At 48.6% G+C, this 6,000-nt stretch overlaps 1 protein-coding gene across 1 annotated transcript in view; it reads right to left on the minus strand.

Moving 5' to 3' along the window:
- Nucleotides 1–5,568, minus strand: part of FAM107A (family with sequence similarity 107 member A) — a 28,772-nt gene extending 23,204 nt beyond the window's left edge. The window contains exon 1 of the mRNA XM_077822691.1: nt 5,511–5,568. The gene's annotated coding sequence lies outside the window, so the exon portion shown is untranslated. The remainder of the gene's footprint in view (nt 1–5,510) is intronic.
- Nucleotides 5,569–6,000: the final 432 nt, after the last annotated feature.

Raw genomic sequence — 6,000 nt, forward strand, 5'->3', positions numbered from 1 at the left:
CACCTCTGAGGAGCAACAGGGCATGCTCCAAAAGGAAGACAGAAATCCTTTGTCCCCGTTTAATCCATAGTTTTAAATAATTAACCAAGCCTAATTCTGGTAATTATAATGCAATAGGGCAAATGTAACCTGATGTGATCACCCTGGGAAATGATTCCTAACTCTCTGAATGAGAGCAGCAAATGCAGACATTGCAGGTTCTCTAAGCTTTGATCAAGACTAAAATTCAGGGACAAAACAAAGCACAGAGGGCGCAATGTCAGGAAGAGAAAGAAAACATGAATTGCATTTGCAATGCCATAAGTCGTTTTTTATGGGAAGGAAAGGGCTGCAGATACTTTTGGGAAGTCGCCAGGACATGAACCCTGTGCGACACGGACTTCACTGGGGTTGCACGTGCTGTAGCTGCTTCAGCATCACTCCCCTAGTTTTCTATAATGCTAACTGGGGTTTTTTTTTTTGTTTTTTTTTTACAGTTAAGATCCATGTGATTTCAGACCAGGTGTAGTGCGTGAATCTCTGTGCGATATGTCACTCTGGGTGTGGAAAGAAACTGTTCTCCACTAATTTATTAAGCTCATCTCATAGCAAAGGCAATCTCTCTAGGGACTGCTCGCAGAATAAGGCACTTCTCACCATGAATAAGGGCAGAAGAAAATGGCCTTTCGTGGTACAAACTATTGCTGGGGGAAAGCAAAGAAATCTTGACAGCAGTCTCTGCTTACGTTTTTAATACAGCAGCCACACTACCTACTGTCACCTGGATTTTTAACTGTGTTCCTGAAGCTGGGTTCAGGGATAAAGAACATACAAGGAACATTTCAGAGTGTCCCGCTCAGAGCAGGGCTGGTCGCTTCCCTGTCGTACTTATTAGCTCTGAAATGGTGGCCCCACGGAGGTGTATTCATAAATTAGAGACTTAAAAGATGGCTGGATTGCCTAGTCCTTCCCTAGTGCCAGTGCAGGCCTGTTCCCTACAATGTATTTCGAACTTCACTCTGCCAAATCTCTCTAACCTGGTATGTTGTTCTATTCATTTTGTGCTGGTGAAAGGTACCAGGCTGAAAGCCCTGGGGAATGGAGATCTCTGTTCATCCGCAGAGCAAGTTCAGCATAACCAGCAGTAGCGTGAGCTTTCCTGTGGGTCGCTGGAAGTGTCAGCTTTGGGAGGTGGGTGCCCATCCACTGGGAGGAGACCACAACCTTTACTTCCATGTAGGTCAACAGCTCTCAGTTGGTACCATCTTTGGGTTACCACTGATCTAAGCTAGATCGATCCAGCAACCTGCTGTGAAAGGCAAAGACTCCACAGCACATTACCAAACTCCTGAGCCATCCAGCCGCACCTACAGCCTGCCATTTTTGATCTGTAAATAGTCAGTGGCATTACTCTGGATTTACACCAGTGTTACTGAGAGACTCGCCCTGCTACATCCCCAAACAGCTGTGCAAGGAGTAACACACTCTTTCATGGCATCTAGGTGCTGGTAACTCACTAATATTCCCATGTACCCATCCATCACAACTCTTAGTGCCATTCTTGAAAATATGGAGACAAATTCTGCTGTCATCTATACTGTTGCAAATTAAGTTCAAAGAAATTCAAATGTAATAGAGTCCCTCTAGCTTTACACTGGTGTAACTTAGCATGGTCCGGTGCCTACTGAGAACCAGCTGCTAGCATTGTCTACTGAGAACATAAGCTGCCAGTATTGATACCTTCAAAAGGTGTTCAAATCCAAAAGGGTTGTACGTGACACCTGGGACTGCTCCAATCCTGCTCACTAGCTAATTTCTCAAGAACATAAGAATGGCCACACTGGGTTAGACCAAAGATCCATCTAGCCCAGTATCCTGTCTCTGACAGTGGTCAATGCCAGGTGCTTCAGAGGGAATGAACAGAACAAGTTCACCAAATGGTCACCAAATCACCAAATGTTCCAAGTGAAACAAACACTGGCTTATTTTTCAACAAACTGAGTTACAAGGTGTTTACAATTCATGCAAATTTGACTGTGTTTCAGCTAAGCTTGAAACTGCTTATAAAGTTATCCCTACAGCCAAATCCCTGCTGTGGTGGCAGCAGGTGAAACCTGGTAAATTAGTTAACAATTGAGTTTAAAGTTTCTCCGATTGTGACAGTTAAATACACATGACAGTTCTTGGATTCCTGCCTTGATTAACAATTAACAAGCTGTCTCAGTGAAATGCCTTTCAGAAATGCCAAGCGCTCTACACTTATAAAAACATGCCCTGGTATTCTATGGGAGTGGTCAAAACCATAATGTGACAGCAGGGTTTTGGGTCATTACTGTTGAAATTTCTCATGGGCATAAAAGAATTCTCTCTAACATACGTATTGCTAATTACTACCAATGCACCAGCCTAGTTATTTTTGTTAAGAAGTGACAGATGCCTAGAAATCCTACATTCACTACTAATATATCATCACATATTTGCTCTCTGCTTTTGGCATACTCATGATAAAAAGATCCCATTGTCCCAATCACCAGGAAATGTTTTTAGGTAGTCCAAAGATATCTGAAAGATCACAGAGAAAAATCTCCAAAATTTAACAGCAGGGATTTCATTAGCACATATCTTCTTCCAGCATAATTCCCTTCCAAACAGAGCATTTGAATTACAGCACAGGATTGCTTACAGTATACATAGAGGCCTATGGGTCTGTTTGGAGAGGCAGAAGAAGCCTGTGAACTGCAGAAGTCTTAAAGGAAAGATCTCAAAAGAGTTACATGACTTAAAACTAGCTGTAAAATAGTTCCTTAAATAAACACATATGTGCTGCAGAGTATTCCTATGAGGGAAACTCAGAGACAGCACAGACCCAGGAGGGTTCATAAAATACTTCACCTTCGCTGCTGTCAAAGCCAACGCAGAGGAAGAGCAGGCTGAAGGTCGAATGGAAATTTCAAGTTGATCAAATTTCTGGTTCTGCCTGAGAGGGCGCCTGGGAGACTTTTGCCAGACACCTGTGCTTACCTGATTTGACCAGCATTGCTCTGTACAGTCCAGTAGCTCCAGACGGTACCCTCACCTGGTCCTCCACCCTCTGAGACATGAGATCCAGGTCTCTGAGCTTCTCAGTATTGTGTGTTCTGAGTTAGCTTCTTCTCAGTGCTGTGCAGGTCTAAGTGTGCATGACTTTTTGGCTCTGTACTGCTAAGCTCTCTCACTTCTGTAAGATCTTTTCAGAGGGAGTGAGAATACACAGTCACGTGATCTGAGCTTGCTGCATAGCTGCTGCCCTCCCCTGCTGACAAGCACATTCTGCACTAACAAAACCATTGCGCTCGGCTCCTGTAATATTACATTACTATTGTGCGAGGGGAGCTGCCCACACCTTAGGGGAGCATTATTAACTCCTCCACACTAGTTGGGCAACTCCACCCAGAAATGGCTTATTTGCTGTTAATTGCTCAGCTTGGGGACATTTCCCCCAAAGCAAGTGGCTAGCTCAATGCTCAGGAACGAGTTGATTCTTTTCATGGGAGGAAAAACAGCTTCCCCTGTGACAAGTGATTGGAACAACAATTTAGGCAAGAACATTCACCGCAACCCACAGAGCTGACAGAGGAGTCAGAATCACTGCCCAGGTTCTAGCAGTGATTTCTGCCCTGAAAGCTGCATGGCACATGCAGACAGAGACAACCAGACTGTCCAAAGATTGGCCCACACTCCCCACCTCCCGGGATAATCCACTGCAACATGAATCTGGGGCAACAGCGTTACTGTTCGAGTGATGATTGCTCCTAGTCTGGTGGTGCCCCAAAACGTGCTAGATGCTGTGAGACTATGTAGGAAGAGGCAGTCCCTGCCCCTGCAAGTTTACAGTCTACAAGACAAAAAGGTACAAGTGTCACAAACCGCAGCAACACAGAGGTACCGACGCCATGAGTCTGAGCAGGGATCGAACCCGGGACCATTGGCACCTAAACCACAAGCTCCTACAACTTGCAGTAAATAAAACCTCTCTGAATTGGGAGCAAATAGGAGGCTGAATGGTTGCTTAGCCCAGACACGCATGTTGACATGCTGCGTGTCAGTGTATTACACAGAAAAAAGGCTCGGGGTCATACCAGGCCTGCAGCCTGTTAACAGAGAGGGGGCGGGGGAAGGGCACAAGGGGATGAGTTCACAGGAGCGTGGGGGTAAAGAACAGGAAAGGAACAGGATCATGGAGGTGGAGGGAAGGGAGGAAGGGGAGAGTAGCATGACGGGTGGGGGTAGGGGGGACTGAGGCTGCCATGGGTAGGACTGTGAGCGGGGGAAGGAGGCGGTTTGGATAAACTGCTTATCAGCAAGGAACCTCCAGTGGTGCTGGCATCTCTGGGTTCTTAAGGGGCACCCCCCCATCCCCAACAGGGCTTCACCCTCTTCAGCAAATTCGGGGATGGGGAGGGGCAGCCATACCCCAAGCTCCACGATCTCATGGGATTTTGGGGCTCAGCTCTCAGCAGGGGCCACAAACACGTATTGGTGAGAGGGATGTGGGGGGCGAGAAACGTTCCGCCCTGAGAACGGTTCCTTTTGGGGTTTGGGTGTAGGGGTGAGAGGGCCCCTCTGCTAGCCCACTGTAAGACAACCCACCCAGCTGCCAGAGCTCCTCTCTGGTGCCCTGCGATCGCCACGTTTCAGTCACAGCAGAGCTGTAATCTGTATGGGGTGGGGCTGAGACTTTTACCACCCGGGAAGAAATAGGGGGCCAGAGCAGAGTTACCCTGCTGGGGGCAGCCATTTTGCCGCCGGCCCTGTGTGACGCTGGCAGTGTGGGAGCCTAATGGGAAGCTGCATGTGGATCTCCTGCCGGCTGTAATATAGACTTACTAACATCGAGCTGAAGAGTCATGGGACCGCGGCAGGCTGCTCGGGAGGGGCCATGCTGTAGCCGGGGTTCTCAGGGCGGTTCTGGCTGGCACAACCCCAATTCCTCCAGGGATTCTGGGGGAGCTCAGCTACCCCTTTACAAGGTGTCATGCGCACGTCCCGCCTCACCTGCTCAACTACACTGGCTAGTGCAGATGAGGAACAAGACCATGGGCACTGGGTACCAGGCCACAGTCTAGCAGCATCAATGGCATTAGACTAGCATATTCCTTGGGCTCCCTACTGAGGTTGTGGGGGTCCCTCTGCAGGGGAGAGGGTTTCCTGCACCCTCTCCCCCATTTCTGCTGCCGCACAGAGCCCCAGCACCCTCTCCTCCCCTTCTGCCCCTACACAGAACCAGTCAGATGTTCCTATATTAAATACTGTGTTTCAGTAACACTCCTCCGCCCTGAGTCCGGACCAGGATTGTGGCTGGCTGGAACCCATGTTCTGAGCTCCCTGCCCTGGCCCCCCAGCCTGGCAGTGTTTGCGAGCAAGGGGTAGCCCCAGGAACACTGATTGTGCAGAACAATGGACATTGCCCTGTTTGCTGTTCGAAGCACCCCATTGCTTGGCTGAGCAGAACGTGCCATTCCACCCCGGTGTGGCTTGCTCCAGACACTCACCTGAGCCGTTGACAACATGCTTCCCACTTCCGTTGGGAAAGGTGGACTGAAGAGAATATTCTTTCTGTGAAAGAGAAGAGAGAAAAGCGAGAGGTGACCTTTCTGTGTGCTCCAGGGGTCTGTCTCCATCTCCTCAGTCTGGCCACCTGATCCACACAACGAGTCCTGGTGCCTCACACTCACATTCTGCACCTCACACTCTCTCACCTCAGGCTGCTCCCCCAGCAGAGACGGAGAGGGACTTGGCCGTCTTCTCAGACAACCCAGGCATCCGGAAGGAAGAGGAATAATGTAGCAAGGAGCAATCACCTCCTTTAGCCCTAGAGTCCAATTCATCACCCTTGTCGTATGCCTTAGCTTCACCGGCGTAGGCCCTGAATTCATCATCAGTGGACAGAGTCTGCCAATGGACTTATAAATGGACTTTGAAGACAGTAGGGACCCAGAGAGTAGGGGCATGAGTTTTCACCTCGATTTGGGGGGAAATGCT

This window comes from Eretmochelys imbricata, chromosome 7 (genome assembly GCF_965152235.1).
Source record: "Eretmochelys imbricata isolate rEreImb1 chromosome 7, rEreImb1.hap1, whole genome shotgun sequence".
NCBI lineage: Eukaryota > Metazoa > Chordata > Testudines > Cheloniidae > Eretmochelys > Eretmochelys imbricata.